General features: G+C 36.7%; 1 long non-coding RNA gene across 2 annotated transcripts in view; it reads left to right on the forward strand.

The window, feature by feature from the left end:
• Positions 1-10406: 10406 nt before the first annotated feature.
• The window catches only part of LOC117664366 (uncharacterized), a 78767-nt gene continuing 69420 nt past the window's right edge, over positions 10407-19753 (forward strand). The window contains exons 1-3 of one of the 2 annotated variants that reach the window (XR_004591008.3): positions 10407-10503; positions 12739-12785; positions 19443-19523. This is a non-coding gene — a long non-coding RNA (uncharacterized LOC117664366). Of the gene's footprint in view, positions 10504-10572; positions 10672-12738; positions 12786-19442; positions 19524-19753 lie in introns of those variants that run through there. The other variant, XR_004591009.3, reaches the window with a different exon arrangement.

Genomic DNA, 19753 nt, shown 5'->3' on the forward strand with positions numbered 1-19753 from the left:
TTGCATTTTATTCCAAAAGAAATTTTAAAAACCTCTTAAACCTGTATTTAAAACTTCTTCCACTAAAGATTGAATGAAGTTTCAATTGTGAAGGTTCCTAATAGCAAAAAAAAAAAAAAAAAAAGCAGTTAATTTCTGAAAGCGATTAAGAAATGAGGCTTGACAAACTTTATGCCCTTATAGACTACATTAACACTATTTAGTTAATGTAGTTTTAGTTCCTGCACTTTATTCACAAGGCTTTACTCCAGCTGTGAGGACTACTTGCGGGCAATATCACAATCTCTCCTTTCCCTGGCAAGATTTTGCCAGCCAGAGGCATCATCTGGCCATCGATCTCCATTGTATACCATTCCCCACTCCTTTAGTTCACTGTGATTCTTCTCTGGAAATGAGGGTTCTACCTCTCTTGCAAACACTCAATAAATATAAGAATAGAATAGAATAACAGAGTTGGAAGGGATCTTGGAGGTCTTTTAGTCCAACCCCCTATTTAGGCAGGAAACCCTACACCACTTCTGACAAAGGGTTATCTAATCTCTTCTTAATAACTTCCAGTGTTGGAGCATTCACAGCTTCTGGAGGCAAGTTGTTCCACTGATTAATTGTTCTAATTGTCAGGAAATTTCTCCTTAGTTCTAAGTTGCTTCTCTCCTTGATTAATTTCCATGCATTTCTTCTTGTCCTACCCTCAAATGTTTTGGAGAATAGCTTGACTCCCTCTTCTTTGTGGCAACCTATGAGATATTGGAACACTGCTATCATGTCTCCCCTAGTCCTTCTTTTCATCAGACTAGATATATCCAGTTCCAGCAACCATTCTTTATATGTTTTATCCTCAAGTCCCCTAATCATCTTTGTTGCTCTTCTCTGCACTCTTTCTAGAGTCTCAACATCTTTTTTACATCCTGGCGACCAAAAGTGGATGCAGTATTCCAAGTGTGACCTTACCAAGGCATTCTAAAGTGGTATTAACACTTCACGTGATCTTGATTCTATCTCTCTGTTTATGCAGCCTAGAACTATGTTGGCTTTTTTTGGCAGCTGCAGCACACTGCTGGTTCATATCTAAATGATTGTCCACTAGGATTCCAAGATCCCTCTCACAGTCACCACTATTGAGGAAGGTACCAGGCTGTTTTTGGCCTTCAGAGGGCATCTGGGGGGTGGGGAAGGCCGTTTTCACCCTCCCCAGACTCCAAGAAAGCCTCTGGAGCCTGGGAAGGGCAAAAAACAGGCTACCGGGCCAACCGGGCCACCACATGCCAAAAGCGGGTGTCGGCGGGGGGGGGGTAGCATGCACATGTGTGGGGGAGTGCATTGAATTATGGGTGTGGACATGCAAGTGCACAATCACCCCACACTCCCCGCCCTTTTGGCACACGACAGCAAAAAGTTTAGCCATCACTGGTCTAGGTTTATCCACTAATATAGAACTAGTATTTTCTTAACAGCCTGACACTAATTTTTCTTGGTTATTCAAAATCCTTTTCTAAGAATCAGAGGTTGACCACAGAGGCCAATGTATACTTTTGCCTTGCACAGTTGGAGAATATTATTGCTGCATTTAAAAAAAAACACATAAGCAGGTAAACATAATAATTAAGAGCAGGGAAAGTTCATAAGATAAACATTCAGTCTTCAGTGCTTATTTACAGAGTGCAGGGTTTACTTGTTGAAGGCTGAATCTTACAACGTTAGATCATGGCAATTGATGAAACTGTTTCTCACAGTTTTAGATTCTCCAGTCTTCCACTGATTTTAATCTTTTGGTTTACTCTTCTTCTATAGATGTTTCAGTATATTTAAGTTTTCTTAGTGGCCTTTCAACTGTTTCAAGCATTTAGATCAGGAATATCCAAACTTGGCAACTTTAAGATTTGTGAAGGCCACAAGTCTTAAAGTTGCCAAGTTTGGAGACCTCTGATTTAGATAATAAGCAGCTGAAATTACCTTGACTCATTATAAGGATTCTAGAAATTTCCATAAGGAAATCAATCAATTAAGCACAAATGTGGAAGAAAAAAGAAGCAACTAATGACAACAGTCCTCAAAATTCCATGTAGCAGTAGAAGCTATCCGACTTCCTTTCACTTCATGTTTCCCATGTTTTCTATGAGTGGCACATACATTGTTGATATGGTCTTCAATCTTAGTACTAGAGAATCATCTGAGCTGCCCAGAAGTATATTATTTTCTCAAATCTTGAATATTCAAACCTCTACAGACTAGCTATCATACTGTAGAATATGATATTATTCTAGCTGCTCCCTCATTGCAACTTGTTCATATTGGATGGAATATCACAATTTCATTTGTACGTTCTAATAGCTAAATATTACGAAGGAAAGAATTCAGTATAAAAATGATCAAATCAAGCCATTTACTTTCCTGTTGATTTTTATGTGCTCATGATATGTGTAATTAAAAACATCTGTACAAAAATGCATATGCATAATATAAATATGTATTTTGAACGTATTTTCTCACAAATATGCATAGATTTATTTCTAGAAGTGCTTTATCCTAAAATCTGCATTTCAAGCATTTGATCGTTTTTAAGCCAAATTCTTGCATTCCTAAGAATTTGCAAAATTGAAGGAAAAATGTGTTTTCATGTGGACATTGGGCCAGAAATTAACAATTGGGTAAATCTGCATTGGAATTCATAAAAACTAAATTCCCTAAATGTTTCTAATTCTAAAAATAAGTACAAAAAATTCATCCATATGGTCTTTGGCATCCTTCATGAGTTAAAACATCTGTAGAATTCATCTTAAGTCTCAGTTGATGGCATACCAATTAATTGGCTAGGTAATTGAATCAAAAATCAAACTCAGCGAGTGTTCCCCAATTATTTTTTTATCCAAGCTGAAATGAAATATCAAATGGGGAATGTTAAGGATATTGTTGTATTACCAACCAACAGAGTAAGTGCACAGAGAAATGGTACTGAGAGCAATGAATACAATACATACAAACTGGTTTAACAAAGTTTTTACTTTGTAGTGAAAAACAATTGCATAGTCTTTAAATCAATCCAAGTCTTTAGCCATTCAAATCAGTCCGAAGTTATAGATATCTTCTTACCAGATAAACAACAGTAGATAATAAACAGCAATTCAATGCTGGTAACAAATCACGATGGTAGCATATCCATCCACGATGAGAGCTCCTTCACACACGACAGTAACAGTTCCAATCAACAGTTCCAGTCAAGCAGCAAGTCAAACAATGATGAGAGCAGGTCCAACAATGACTATAGCTCGGCCCTCTCCTTATGTACAGTTTACACTAGTAATTATCCACTTAAGATAAATGAAGTCAGCAGTGCAATGACTCAACAGTACAATTATGATAATTGCAGTCAGCAGTTAGTCAGCAGTCATTAGTCATTACAATGACTCAGCAGTACTCAGCATTACATTTAAAGTTACAGAATACATTTAAAATGATAGAACACATATATTGCCTGAACAACTTGTTAGACTTACACCATATCCTAACAGGGAACCACAAGATTTAGTCTAATCTGGGACTCTAATCTTTCACATTTCTATTATTGTCTTGGATTAAGAAGACAGAGTGTTTATCAAGTTTACAGATGGCACAGAACGAGGTGAGATAACTAAGACCTTAGAAGACAGAAATAGACTTCAAAATGATTCTCCTAGGTTAGAGAAATGGGCTGGAATAAAAAGGATGCCCTTGAGTCAGACATATGGATATGTCTATGCAGTTGTCTTGGCAACAGAATGGAACTGGTTTTCAGTTGCTTTCTTAATTTCCCAGCCCAATCTACGGCTCTGTGGTTCCCTAGTGGAATCCTATCCAAGTACTAATCAAGCCCAATCATGTTTAGCTTCTGGCCCATCAAGATCAGCTAGATGATCCTACCAGCAGAGATGCTAAAAAAAATACAGAATGAAATTTAGCAGTGATGAATATAACATTCCTTGTTTACAAAGCAAAAATTAAATTGACCAATAAAAGATTGGATTTTACCTAACTTGGTAAAAGTACCTAAGAAAGATATCTTCAAATAGTAGCAGATGTTAAACTGAATAGAAAATACAATTTTAGAAGGCATCACGTTTTCTGAATAGTTTTTATCCCAGAGCTATAATTGCACTCAACAATGAACTAAAGGGCCACGATCAGTGAGCTGTTGGACAGTATTACTTGGTTTGTTGTGTGGATGTTTGGGTGGTTTAGGGGTGGGGAATTGTGGTGGGTGGGAGTTTGTTTGGGGATTGTTATGTGTGTTGGACCTGGTCTTTGGGTGTTAAGCGAATTTCATTGACAATAAAGTTGTTGTTGTTGTTGTTGTTGTTGTTGTTGTTGTTGTTGTTGTTGTTGTTGTTATTATTATCACAGACCTATAGTTTCCAAATCACACAAATAATAGTTATACATTATTAATTGCATCAGCCAGACCAACTGATTATTTGAAAATGGATGTGTGTGATGAGTTCCTAGGTGGGAACTGGACAGATTACAGACAGGTTTTAGGTGAAGTGGGGAAAGTCCTCAGCCTGAATCCTAGGATCTCATTAGCCTCCCTTGTCCTCACTTTTAGCTACCCTAAATTACACTTACTTGATTGCTAGTGGTGTTTTCAGTCTTTTCAGCCAAGTGTTACCTTCCTCTATCCTGAGATGCTACAGAGACTTTAGCATTTTTCAGTCTTTGGCTGAGAGGGAGAAAGTTTGTTACCAGCTGCCAGTTGACTGTTGCATTATAGAAGGAGTTGGTGTGGCTCCTAATCTCTACCACTCTACTCAGCTTTCCACTGTTTGTGCATTGGAATCCACACTCTGGTCATTTATTACATGCTGCACCAAACTTCCTTTCTCCTGACATTTGTCCTCTCTATACACAAGTGCACCCTCCTCTCTTATAGAGAGTAAGGAAGATGACCCTGATAGACATATGCCAGTAGGAGAAAGTATTTCTTAAACCCCAAATAAGAGTAATGTTAGGCACAAAAAATTTAAATATCTTCCTCATTCACATGAGTATAGGGGTGAGGAAGAAAGTAAAATACAATCAGATTTGTTATTATATCCAGTATTATTAAATGTAGTTTTGCCCTTGCATGGAGTTGATATCTTGCTTTGGTCTACATAGTGAAGGTGACATCTTTCAGCAAACAAACAGATGCAGAAGTGTTATTCTGTTACAGTTGGATCACAGCAAAGCTGGTATTCAGCAGGTTCTGACCAGTTCTGGAGAACTGGTAGCAGAAATTTTGAGTAGTTTGGAGAGCCGGTAAATACCACCTCTGACTGGCCCCACCCCCATCTATTCTCTGACTCCAGCTGAGTCCCAGCTGATCGAAAGGAAATGGAGATTTTGCAGTAACCTTCCCCTGGAGTGGGGAGGGAATGGAGATTTTACAGTATCCTTCCCTTGCCACACCCACCAAGCCACACCCACCAAGCCATGCCATGCCCACCAAGCCACACCCGCATGTCAGAACTTGAATCCCACCACTGGCTCATAGGTATGGATCAACCAATTGAACTGCCTCAAAGTCCTAAAGAGGAAAGAACGAGGCTGATCATTGTGGTTTTCTTCTTCCAAAGATGAAAGCCTTCTACTTCAGGTGACTGAAAAATCTGTGAAAGAGAGCACTACTGGGGGTTGAATAGTTGATTGGTTTTAAAAGAAAGCAAAGGGAAAAGTAGGGAACTCAATGAAAAAACAATAATATAATTTTTTTGCTGGGATTCAAACCACCAACCTTCTCTTTGAAAAGCAAGAAAAATAGCTATTGCGCTATTATAGCACCATGGTAAAAAGTCTTATTTTAAAATATTAGACAGCATGGTACATACCGATTGAATCGAAGGGCTATTCCTTCCTCTGAAAACTAGGCAATGGACTACTGGAGTCAGCCTACAACAATCTGAAGCACACTGCCTGAAATAGATAGGAGCACTTGAGGGAGTCTAAATGGAAAAGTATAATTTGGGAATAAAAAAAGAAAAAACACACTCTGAGGCAGTGGTGAGATTCTACCGGTTTGGACTGGTTCGGGTGAACCATTAGCTCTAATTTTCAGCCATGAGCAAACCGGTTCTCTCTTTCTTTGAAGTGGGCCGGCCTGCCCGCGTTATACTCACCTATATTTCTGCTCCCGAAGCTCAGCTGATCAGGGTGGCAGAGTGGATTGCCGCTCGTCAGCTGTTTTCCTTGCTCTCAGCAATGTGGAAGTTCAATTTTCTGCAAACTGTGCGAAGCGCACGCTCAGCAAACTGGTTGTTAAACTGGTAGGATCCCACCACTGCTCTGAAGCCACTTTGAAGATGAGAGGAGGATTTAACATATTATGGTGTTCATTTCTGTCCTTCTAGAAATGATTGCCTACCTATCCTGGCAAAGGGGCGACTTAGAAGTATTGATAAGATCACCATCACTGTTTTCATTCCTTTCTTATATTTCCATAGCCTGAATAGACCCACTCCCATATGTTCAGCTTGAAAATGAAACCTCGTGGAAACATTTCATGTCCAAAGTTATAGAGCAATATAAAGCTGTGTAATTGAAAGCAGAGAAGAAGCCATCCCGAAACAAACATAAACACCAACAGAGAAATTAGAAAGCAGGCTGTAAATGAGGAAGAAAAATGAAAAATGAAAACAAATCTGATAATACGGCACAGATTTCTATTAAATTATCTCTGCATTCAGTTGTCTGTTGAGCATCATACGTATGTTATCAATTTGCATAGCTTTTACTTCTTGGGTGAAAAAAATTAAAATAACGGTGTGGGCTTCCCAAAGTTTTTTAGGCCTGGAAGCCATTTTTTTGCATTGGGCCTTCAGGCCTGCCACATTTAGTACTGTGGAAAACTGGGAGGGGGGATTGTATGGAGCAGGGGTGATATATAGTCATAACAACATTCCTTTCTCAGAGAGTCAAGGACATCTTGCCCTGCACCTGGAGGGGTGTAACTGGGAGGCATCTCCAGATGGGACAGTGCTTTGATTGGACCATGTGATGGACATGTGGGTGTTGGGCAGGGACTTAGACTTTCCTTTGGGTGGGGAAAACCTGGAAGTCTTCAGATTCGAGTTTTCCCAGATGTGTCAATATGACATCTCTAATAAAATTTGAGGAATTTCAAGCCTCAGGGTGTTATTTGGAACCCTGACAGCTGGATTATTAGGTAGCATTTTTCCTCTCCTAATGGTTCTTTTAAAAGCAAGCCTTCTAAAAAGTTATTGAATCTACAGAAAGTTTTTGCTCAGATTATTCTTCTGGTTGGATGGTTTTTCAGCTGCTAGCAAAGAGGAAGCATTGTTCTGGGTTCCAATGGAAAACAATAGTCATTTTACTTCTTTTCAGTTATAAAACTGTCCAATTCAAATGGGATGTAAAAGATGGAATGAAGATTTCATTTCTCACTGCAGAAGAAAAATGCTTCCGATACTATACGTTATTTTAAAAAAAAAAGAAACAGCAACAATTCAGCTGTCCCACTGTCTTATAGCAAGTACATTATTTCAAAAAATATGGTACAAAGGGAGAATTCTTTATTTCAACTCCAAGTAGTGATGAATGGGTTAGCTTGTTTGGGTTAATGTTAGCCTTACATGTTATGTTTGCATAGAAAATGTCCCTAAGGCTTAGAATTTTATACTGGGATGAAAAATCAGGGGCTGGTAGCATCTTTTCCAACTAATACATTTTATTAAAAGGCATAACTTTTAATAATCTGATGAAATGAGCTGCACTTCTGTCTTTTTGCCACCAAAGACAATGTTGCTCTCTTGCTACTATGCCAGCCTATGTCATATTGAAGGAAAGAACCATTTTCTACTTTGCAAAATCATGGAGTGAATTTCAGTATACTAAATGGTATTCCATAGCCAGCTTTAGATAATATCTCACACAGTGCTTGGTTGGATTTTACTATGGCAGTGTGGAAATTTCCCTAACTCAGATCACTTTAAGTGTCAAATATATCAATAGACAAATTAATTCTGGAATAATTACAAGGTCCCCAGTTTCCAATAGCAATCATAATGTAATGTATTCTAGAATACTGAGATAGTTTACATGGTGTCGACAAATATAGGTGGTTATATTTAATCATAATATTATAGGAAAGTTTTGTACTAAAAATTATACAAAGATTTTCAAACTGTAAAATAACCCCTTTTTTTTTTAATGCCATGACAAATCCCCAGACCAACCTTATATGTTCTTGGTTGCCACCTGGTGGTTGATTATATCACATGGACCGGTATTAGTACATATATGTAGTTAGAAGAGTAAATTATCTTTCTCCAGACTGTTAATCCTAATCAAACCTATGGAGAACTTCATATTTCAATCCTTTGAATGTTTATTGTTTAGAAGAAAAATGCAGGAATTCAGTCATTTATCTGCACACAGTCTAACTTGAATCCCACACAGTACTATTTAAAAGATTCTCAGTCCAAGTAAATGAAACACAATTAAATGAGATAATAGTCAAATGCTTAGAAAGCTGGAGAAACTTGACTATAATGTGGCTTCTATATAGATGAACTTTCTCAACTTTTTCCACAGTGTAACAGCATAAAGAGGAATGGAAAAAGCTAAAGTTATACAACTGAATTTTCTGGATCCTAAGCACTTCAAGGAGTTGATTGATCCAGGATTTCCCATACAACTAGCCCTCCATCTACTAGTATCAGATTTTATGACTGAATGCGTGTTTTTAACCACTCATTCATGTAAGATGAAAGAAATGACTGCTTTGTTTTTCCTATATCAGGGCTATCCAATCTTGGCAACTTTAAGACTTGTGGACTTCAACTTGTAGAATTCTTGGAGTTGAAGCCCAAAAAACATAAACACTCCTGATCTAGATCATCGTTATCATTTGAGAGAATAATACCACTGACAATACCAGACAAAAGACAAAGAAGGAAACAGACATCTTTGCATAAATGAATGAGCTATCTTCACATAATGTCTTAGCATTCTGTCCTCTTGATTTACTTGGCTCAGATTGATGCTATTCTTCACCCAGCTGGTGATTTGGCAATAAAAAAAAAGATCTAAACTTAGCAACCCAACAAAGGAAATTAGGAGAAGGGGTCAGAAGAGGAGAAAGAGAAAAACTAAATTATGTGTGTTTATACAAACATGACTGTACATTTGATCTGACTTGTATTTTTTGTGTGGTATATATAATCATAAAAGTAAAATGACTGCAAGAGACATTTGTACTTCGGTTTATTTAATGAAAAACCTTTAATTAAGCTGAACTCCTGAAGGGCAGATTTCCCAATTTGGCAACAAAAAGCTGATTTGGTGAAGAAGATCCATCCATCCATCCATCTATCCATCCACATACTTCCAAAATTGCTTTGGAATTTTTTATGACTGTCTTGCACAGTTTTAAAACTGTGAGATAAGATGTTAATGATCATAACTAATAGGAAATGGGTAAGGGAAAGAAAATAGGTAAGGGAAAGAAGAATAATTTCACTGTGAATCCCAGAAAGCAAATTTAAGGCTGTAATATCTAGATAATAGGTATGGACATATCAGTAATTAAAAAAATCCTGGATACAGTTTTTCCAATGTAGACATAGACTACTTTGCTTACATCACCAATTTTGCCAGATACTGTACACTCAGACAAATGCATTATATTGCCCTTGAAATCAGTGTTATCTATTGTATGTCTTATTAAGTCCTCAATTGAAGATTAGCCTGGTTTCAGCTAAGAATTCTAACATAATTCCATATCAGTTTTCTTTAGATCCCTATGGAATAACACTATTCAGATGACCAGATACTAATATTTGCATGTAACAGATACACTAATGGAAAATGTAGCTAAAGGCTGCCACAAAGAAGAGGGGGTCAAATTATTCTCCAAAGCACCGGAGGGCGGGACAAGAAACAATGGTTGGAAACTAAACAAAGAGAGAAGCAACCTGGAATTAAGGAAAAACTTAAGTGAGGACAATTAACCAGTGGAACAGCTTGCCTTCAGAAATCGTGGCACTCTCCATCACTGGTGGTTTTTAAGAAGAGACTAGACTAGGGGTGTCAAACTGGCAGCCCATGGACTGAATGCATCAGGCCATGCCTACCCCAGCTCCATGAAGGAGAAAAACATCATGAAACATGATGTGACAGCAACGTGACACAGTGAATTTGATACCTATGGATTAGACAGTCACTTATCTGAAATGTATAGGTTGAGCAGGGGGCTGGACTAGAAAACCTCTAAGGTTCCTTCCAGCTCTGTTCTGTTCTGTTCTGTTCCACTCCATTCTGCTCCATTCTGCTCCATTCCGCTCCATTCCACTCCATTCCATTCCATTCCATTCTATTCCATTCCATTCCATTCTTGCAGCCCAGACATAACTAGAACCAAGTCCTGATAAATAGAATAATGCTTGTTTCTAAGAAAAGATGCCTAGGATATCAAGATGAAAGTAGCTGCATAGATTGTCCTTGTACTGCTTGAAGGCACTGAAAATATGAGAGGTGAACTACTAGTTTCTTCCCACAAAATAACCAGATACTAAACTAGGACAGCTTAGTAGATTGCTTAAACACATTGATATGTCAGAGTGATGATACGGCAGAGATTTGGTGTGGAGTGGATAGCGTGGCTAAGGAATTCTTTCCACAATTAAAAACTTATTTGCTAAGGTATTTTGTGCCAAACATTCATGGTCTGACTACATGACTCATTATGATTTCGAAGTCAATAAATCCAAAACTATTTTCCTTCCCTCCCATCCCTTCATGGCATTTCATGACAAAAGATGGAGTACAGTATTATTCATTTATTTTGGTTGCTGTTTTTGTTTCTCTACAATTGTCTCACTGGTGGTTTTGTAGTACACTGAATATCAGTAAAACAATAAATTGGGACCAAAGTTTTGTGAAAGTTCAAAATGAGAGCATAGAAAGGTTATGACCCCTTTCTGCTTTATTCTTGAGAAATTGAAATCTATTCCATACTACCAGCTTTCTCTTGGGATTCAGAATTCAGGCAAAACCTATGTATTTTTTTTTCCAATGGATATAGAAGGCCTTAGGTTGTTTATAAATTTTGTTGGATGCCAGCCAGTAATAGTTGTTTTTCGTTATCCTCCAGCCAAATTCAATTGCCCCTTATCCTAATAGCAACACAATGGAGGATATTCATTTTCAGACCTTGGAGAGAGTGAGAACACTTTTTCTTAGGAAGATTTGAGGTATAATCAATCCTGTTGCATGACTCTGCCTTCAGTGGAGAGATTATTGCACGATGAAGGAAAAAGGTTCTGAATTCAGTACCTGCATTTCCAGTTTAAAAGTTCTAGTAGATGTTTTTTTAAAAAAAATCCTCTGCTTCAAATGCTGGAGAATATTAGAGAAGATGAAATGCTGATGAAGCATCCTTGATGCTGTCAGTGCCACCACCTATCAGTTAGATCCTTGTCCCTCCAGGATGGTGACTAGCAGGTGGATTCAGGCAGTGATTAATACATCACTACAGGAGGGGACATTTTCATAGGTTTTTAAGGAAGTCATGGTTCATCCCATTCTTTAGAAACCATGACTGGATACCAGTCTGGACAACTTTTATCTAGTTTCCAACCTCCCCTTTTGGGAGAAGGTGGTGGAAAAAGTGATGGTCTGGCAGCTTCACAGGAGCCTAATGAAACAAATTATCTGGACTCCTTTCAGTCAGGATTCAGGGCCGGTTATAGAATGAAAATAGTGAGAGAAGAATGGACATTGTGCAATCATCCTTGTTCTTCTTGACCTCTCAGTAGCTTTCAATACCATTGACCATGGTATCCTTTTGGGTCAGCTACAGCTCACTTAATAAACATTTCACTTAGCAACATAATTTTTGACTCAATTGTGGTTGTAAATCGAGGATTATTTGTATGTATATGTACACACAGACAACATACTTCTTTTATAACAATAAGCTGCCCAGAGTTATCTTGTGGTAAGATGGGCAGTCAATAAATTTTATAAATATATAAAATAAATAAAAAAGTGATTAGCTATTTGACCCAGTATAAAACTATTTCTTAAACCACTGTAACTGCAAGAAATTTCCATTCATACAACTCTTTCCCCAATAACTATCATATCTAGATGTTTTAATAGGCACAATTATTTTAATTTAAGCAAGTTGCAATCAAACCATTATTTAAAGAAGTTAAATAGTAACATGATAGATAGCTACCAAGTGATTCAATAAATAATTTCTAATTAACAGTCATAAAATTAACACAGGAAAAATGGTACTATGGAATCTAAATTAAATTATAGCATACTTAAGGCACTTATCCATTAAATGCTATGTGTTAATGAAAAGTATGCTATAGCACTTTTTTAAATTTAATGAGGAACAGCTATTTAAGGAATTAAATAAATCAAGTTAGCAGACTGCATTGGTCCTGTCAAATTTATATCATTCCACTGATGATATGTGTTAATTATGCACTGTGTTACGTTTCAGCAAATAATGATATATAAATGAAGATTAATGCTAATGGTATAAATAAAGATCTTAAGTTATTTAAATAACAAGTAAATAGGACCAATACTTTATTCCAGGTTTTATTCTGAATGCATGCTTTAAATGTCTTCTAGAACAGAAAGTGGGATATAAACTAAAGCCATCATTATTGTTATTTTGTGATTTTATAGTTACCCTATTATCAGACTCAAACCCCCAAACAAATAAAGGTTCTTTAATTTTCTTTATAGGGCATTATATAGCATTCAGTCAGAGAAGTTTGCATTCTTATTACAAGGTAAAGTTAACCAGCTCTTTTCAAATTTAGTCAAACATTTTTGTTTCTATACTTCTTTAGCTGCCTGTAAAATCTTGGAACCAAAGGTACACATGTCATTTTGGCCTGATTTCATTGGTCCTCAACTTTCTTATAAAAGCCTTTAGAAGGAAGCAATCAAACTCTAAGAAAAGGGAGGAGCAGGAGGAGGAGGAGGAGCAGGAGAAAAAGGGTTGTCAGATAGAAAAAAGAATTCCAAGGAAAACAGTGCTCCCAAAAAAGTAGATGTTATCCACATCCCCATTAAATGCAGTGTAATCTCAAATAATTATTGCATAGGAATGCAGGTCTTGGCAGAAAAAAAAAGCTTTCTGTCTCTCTATAGTATAGTTTCAATATGAGGGTATCTGTACAGTCTATAGAAATGTCCCAAATCGCAACTCTTTCAAAGTCATTATTTATAAACATCTTTTTTTTTTTTTTGCTTTAATTTATATGCCGCCCTTCTCCGGAGACTCAGGGCGGCTTACAATGCGTTAAGCAATAGCCTTCATACTTTTGTATATTTATACAAAGTCAGCTTATTGCCCCCACAATCTGGGTTCTCATTTCACCTACCTTTGAAAGGATGGAAGGCTGAGTCAACTTTGAGCCTGGTGAGATTTGAACTTGCAGTAATTGCAAGCAGCAGATGTTAATAACAGTGCTTTAGTCCACTGTACTACAGGCTCTTTATAAACATCTGCCAGTCTCCTTGAGATTGTTTTTCATTTTATTTTCTAAAGTTTACATGGCCTCCAAATCTTTCACTTACTTAATTTTTTTTCTCTTTCCTTGATCTCTTATACTGAGTTATGTCTAAAATTGAGGTCTACTGGGTAAATAAAACTATATTTCTTCAAATTAAGCTGTTTAGGTGTGGCAAATAGCCTCTCTTTTTTCTCACAACTCACAAGCCCAGCAAAACAAGGGGCTTACATGTTTTAGATTTCATTTCATTTTTGCTGGATTTAAAATGTCAAGCTTGGTTTATAATGATCAAGTCCAAACGGCAAAATTTTGAAAGCAAATTTTAATTAGGTCGACCAAATGGGTAACAGATAAACCACATGAAATGGCTATGTACACTAGTATGCTTACATATATTATCCATACACTGTTAAATGTAAAATCCAACCAATTCATGACTGATTTTGAAAGCATGAATAGATCAGCCCCAACATGAGAAGGATGATGTTGGCCAACACAGACTTCCTCTATGGTGAATATAGAATTGTATACTGCTTACAATTCAGTAATGTGCATCTGAATTTCAGTTCTTCAGCCCTCCACAGACCAGTTTGTTGAATGTGACATCCAGACTGAAACAAATGACTTGATTACCGGCTTATTCAAATTGAAACAGGGCTGACTTGATTACCCTGACAGTCCTTGCTATATATGTCACTCTGTATCACAGCTAAAAACAAAACATAACATCCTTAGTTCAGAAAGAAGCTGATGCACATTTAGGGAAATGATCATTTGCTGATGCAGTAGGCATCCTAACTGCACAAGCCACAAACCACTTCTGTCAGCGTATGGCCACTTAAGACTTCTAAGTACCACCAATGTCAAGAGAACAGCTTTGCCCGCCAATTAATCCAAGGGGATTTGGACTAAAGCCAATGAGGGTCCAGTTTGATGGGCCATTCTTCTGTACTAGCAATTAAAAAATGATATCTTGCACAGTATGGGTGCAGAGAATCCCCCAGTAAGCCTTTTGCTAAACAAAAGACAAGTGGGGTTGCCTGGGTTGTTATTTGCCTAGCACAGACTGAAAATATAAAGGTTCTTTTCAGTCGAACACTCTGACAAGCTAAGCCAAGCCAAGCCAAGCTTGGGGCTCAGGCTTGCGTGCTACTCCATCTCTGCCAAGTTTTTTGAAGTTGGTGGCTTGGTGCCAAGGTGTCGTTTTTCATAAGGAAGGCACAATATCCAGCGGCCTAGTTTAGAGAGAATAAAATTGCCATCTGCAGTCACTCTAGTCTGATCTATAAAGTCTTCTTTAGTTGCTTCTCTGCTTGTGAAGAAGTTCTGTTTGATTCTTTCATCTCAATTCTTGCCACTCTCAGGGAGTCAGTTGCCATTCCCCCAACCTTGGCATTAAAAGGGGATTGCGAGGCATAATTATATATCTTCTGTTAGTGATTTAAAAGTGCTTCCTTTTTTTCACATGCTCAGCCAATATTGCATGGCATTAACAATCTTGCTTTTTTACCCTCATAAGAACTGGATCACTTGGTGAGATACAGGAAAAGTATCTAGTGAAAATTTTTTAATTTACTTCATTATACTTCAAGAGCCTTGTACCTTTTTGGCAATATTTCTCCCTGCCTCTTAAAATATACAAGATTAATACTTAAAAACTAAATATTTAATCACAGTGAAAGTGTTTTCCAACAATTAATCCACACAAACATACAGAAGAATGATTGAAGAATGATATTTCCCTATTTATATGAAAATAATCCAGTAGATATTCTTAGACAAAGGGCTAAATCAAAACTTAATTACTTATTGAAATTAGAATACAGTTCTCAATAAATGAAAGTACTAGAAGATGGTTTAAAATAAGATTGCAAGAGACTCTACTTAAGCCTAAATTTTGAGATATTTAAAATACAGTTTACTCAGTTTCCTTTACTGTAGAAACCAATGAAATCATTGTTTCCTTACATTGTTCTTTGTACCCTTAACTAAGCACAGAACAAAGTTACTCTATAATGATAATAAAAAGTACTATGAAAGAAAGCTTCAATGGGACACAGAAACCCTTCAGTGTAATATTAACATACCTAAGGATGTTCTTAGGGATGTGGTGGCTCAGTGGTTAAGAGGCTGAGCTTGTTGATCAAAAGGTCAACAGTTCTGCAGTTCGATTCTCTAGTGCCACGTAATGGGGTGAGCTCCCGTTACTTTTCCCAGCTTCTGCCAACCTAGCAGTTTGAAAGCACGTAAAAAAATGTAAGTAGAAAAAATAGGGACCACCTCTGGTGGGAAGTTAACAGTATTCCATGCGCCTTTGGCATTTAGTCATGCCGGCCACATGACCACGAGACGTCTTTGGACAGCACTGGCTCTTTGGCTTTGAAACAGAGATGAGCACTGCCCCCTAGAGTCGGGAATGACTAGCACATATGTGCAAGAGGAACCTTTACTTTTACCAACGATGTTCTTAGATATCTGTTAGCCTAGAGCTTGTGTGTCCAGTGGGCAGTCTGGATGACCATTCATCATTTTCTGTTATATCACCATCTGCAAACCAGGCATGCAATGGCACCTATATTTTTTAAAACATAAATAAATGAAAGTTTGCTAAACTCAACCTTGACAACAAGAAAAAGCCTCCTATAAAATTATGCAATATGAATTAACATCTTATTCTGAAGGCAAGGAGAGCCCAACAGCACTAAATTCTAATTAAATTTCATTCAGGGCTGGGAATAAAAGCTAAACCAGTCTTGGAAGGCCTAATCCATTTGTATGGAATATAAGCAATAGTCTAGTCTGGAAGATCTAATTATCATGAAGAACATTCTGATCCTGGACATTATGTCAAAGCCAAAGTAGACTGAATAAGGAAAGACAGGATTCTGGTCACCCTTCAGTTGTAGGGGTTATGTAGTTCTGAGTGCTCTGGCTTAATCCAGGCTGTAAATTGCATTGAAAATCAAGTTTCAGATGCTGATTTTGCCCTTGGGATTGTGCAGATATAGAGGAAAAGGGACATAAGGTATTCAGTCAGAAGATTGTATATTTATGTAAACAATGCCTTACAAATACTTTGTAAGTATTTGGGGTGAAGACCCTAAATTCTGTCACTTCTTAACAACAAAATAAACATAATGTATAGGAGGAAAAATGTTAAAATGAGAGACAGAGAACATGAAAATCTTTAGAATTTCTTTTTTTAAAAAAAATCTGTCTGTTGTAACAAATAAATTGAAGAACAGATGTTTGCATTCACAAGTCCTTTTTTTTTCAAAAAGATTACTATTAGTAGGTGTTGTTAACCAAAGAGAAGTGAATACAGCTTTGTTTGGAGCCTTTTCAAAAATACCATGGGAATGTATGATGTTCAGGGACTGTGATACTGACACATCTGTATTTTGATTTAATTAGCTGTTTCATGAGATTACACTATGGCATGTGATGCCTTTCAAACCCAGCACCTGTAGACAGAATTAGAAACACTGAAATTGCAGCTACTTATGATTGCAGAATTTTAACATGATTTTTATTTTTGGAAAAACGAAGTATGAAGAAATTCTGCTAGAACTATAAGTTGTATTATAAAGAACCAGTCCGGTCTAGAATGAATTCCTTTCTTGCCTTGAATACCTGTCAAAAACTTTCACTTTATGGGGAGCAAGGAAGGGATGGAAGAAGAAAGGACAATTGCTGGTTGGGGTCTGAGATTGCCCAAGCACAATTATATAAGTGTCAAGCAACCCTGTTGTGTCTTCATCTCAGAAATATGCCTGGCCTTGTGAAATACCCCTAAACTGCAGTAGAATTTACAGAATATTGTCTACTTATATTTTGAGCTGCTGAAGAAGTAATGACTTTTTCCTCTGATGGGTAGCCTTTTTCATAATTTTGGAGTCTGGGGTGACAATGCTGTTCTGCTGTTTGGAATTGCATGCGACATGGCATTTCCTTGTCAAAGTCAGAATAAAAGTATCATGCATATAGAAGCAATCCTGATTTTATGTATTGATCTAGAGATGAACTTCAAAGAGGCATGCCATCTTATCTATGAACTGGCATTTTAGCAGTTCACTTTACTGTTATGTACTTAGAGAAAGTCAAAGCATAACAGAAAAATTAGATCCTATAACTAAATACAGCTCTTGCGAAAGACCTAACTAACCCCCCCCCCTTTCAGAAGCAAGGATCAGGGAAAATCTGTAGGTCTATCTATCTATCTTCCATCAACAATAGTTACAATTATACAACTCTACATGTCTAGTAAATAAAATGTTTATTTACAAAAATGATCCAAAAGCCTATACAAAAGCCTAAGTATTTGGTTTAAATGATAAATATGGGTCCTTAAGTTAAGTCACAAAGAGACTCATAGGAAAACCAAAGCTTACTTCTGGAAATCTCATCCAAAACTAATTTGATTTAACTATCTAATTAATTTTCCAGATAGAATAAGATAACTGAATAAAATTATATATTTGATCTGTGTTCTTCAGAACAGTTCAAAGATTCAAAAGCCCTTAGGACTATTTTTGTTTGTGTGTGTGTAGAATTAATTCAGAAAATCATTTGAACCACCAAGGTATACAAGAAAATCAAATCCAGTCTTTGATTTGAATTTATTTAGAGTTCATTTATTCACCCCTAGAAATGAGCATCATGTTTGTGATGTTTACAAGAAAAAAAATATGAATGTGGTATTAGTGGGAGAATCAATTAATAATATACTTTTAGGCCTAGTTACAGCCTAAATCTTGATCCAATAGGATATTAATTATTATTGGTGGAACAATGGCAATGCTCCTAAACATTGAATCTCTGACCAGTTTAAGGATCAGTTCTATAATAAGGGATTTTATTAATGAGTTTTGCCTAATAGGCAAAAGGTAGTCCACTTTACTGAAAAACTGATAAATATAAAACTATTTTAAAAATTAGCTTCATTGTTAGAACGGTTCATTTCTACCTAAAACTATATCTTCAATGCCTGAAAGATTCACAATAATGGAAGGTCACAGCATGGATGGCAGCTAGCATTGGTTGATTCCCCCAAAAAAACTAAGGATCAAACTTGCTGAGTACTTGAATTGGCATATAAACTAGATTGGAAAGTTGGCAGAAAAAATCTGGAAGAAGATAATGGCAAACCACTCCATCAATGTTCTCAATAACATTATATCTCCAGATCCATGAAGTCACTAATATTTCATCTTTGCCTTTGAAAGATCAACAAATGTACTACAATATTTATCTTATATTCTATAGTAGTTGCCCCAGTTTTATAGGGCACTATTTTTTGCAGTATTATTTTGACCGACAATTATATATACCGCTATTATTAAATAAATAGATGGAATAATTGAGGTTTTGTATTATATAGATCCTAACTTAGAGGATGGAATGGTAAGTGATGAGCTAATATGGAAAACAAACACAGAAAATAGTGTTAATTGTCTTCTTGATAGTGGCTATTAACAAAACAGTTGTTAGCTGTTATCCAGACCTTTTGCATTAGTAAGCTGGTTAACACATGTAGTGTTATAAAAATTCTTTCAGTCATGTGAAGATACAAAGATTTATTTTAGATTCTATCTGAAAAAAGGAAAATATTCATCCATGCACCTGAAATTCTTGTGTACTGTATACACAGAAGAAAGAACATAGTCCAATAGCTGATGGGACAAACCCGTAGGAGATGATCTCAGCAACAACAATAATACCCCTCTTTCCTGGAAGACATATTTATGAACATCAGGATTTACAAGCTGGTCCAAATGCTTTATGAGGTTTACAAGATTTAAAAGAATTTTACTAGGAAGATGTAAAACATCAGTGACTTGAAGTGGGAAGGTTTGCAAAGGACTTGGAATCAGCTGGTTTTGATTGCTGCTCCGTCAGTGGCAGCCAAATTACATTTTTTTGTTCTAGAAACACTGAGAGATCACTCACTGATGATGAAGGATCAAAGAAAGATGATTACCCAGGATGGATGAGTTGCCTCAAAACACAGTAAGTCAGAATCTTTCTTGAGTAAGCACTTTCATCTTCACTCAGGCCTCAACAATGTGCTTAAAAAAAATCAAATACAATATTTTCAGTTGCATTTGTGATTCAGGTTTTATCTGGATACAAGGTTGGCTCCAAGGTCAGTACAGAATGAACTGGCTCCAATATAATACTTCTGTACAAGAAAATGCTGTTAAAGTCTTCTTAAAGTGCCCTTGGGCTATTAGCAGCGA

This window comes from Pantherophis guttatus, chromosome 3, assembly GCF_059756535.1.
Source record: "Pantherophis guttatus breed Tessera chromosome 3, ASM5975653v1, whole genome shotgun sequence".
Lineage (NCBI taxonomy): Eukaryota > Metazoa > Chordata > Lepidosauria > Squamata > Colubridae > Pantherophis > Pantherophis guttatus.